The following is a 291-nucleotide window of genomic DNA, read 5'->3' on the forward strand; positions in this document are numbered from 1 at the left end:
ACGGACGCCGGTGACACTCTGGGGCGCGCCCGAGCGGCCACGGTGGCTCGTACCTGGCCCGGCTCCCCTCTCCTTCCTGCCTACACATCCTCCAGGTCCAGCCTCGGCCAGCTGTGCCCTCTTCTCAGCTCATCTCCCCCAGTCCAGCCTACCTTGGCTTCTCCGGAAACATTATCTTCCCGGGCGCCGCCATGTTACCAGGGCAGCCACGCCCCTACGAGCTGGCCGGAAGGGGCCGGCTAACGAGAAAAGGAGCGGCCGCGCGCAGGCGCAGGTCCCTCGAGGCGTCCC

Source organism: Crocuta crocuta, unplaced genomic scaffold (genome assembly GCF_008692635.1).
Source record: "Crocuta crocuta isolate KB4526 unplaced genomic scaffold, BGI_CrCroc_1.0 scaffold657, whole genome shotgun sequence".
Classification (NCBI taxonomy): Eukaryota; Metazoa; Chordata; class Mammalia; order Carnivora; family Hyaenidae; genus Crocuta; species Crocuta crocuta.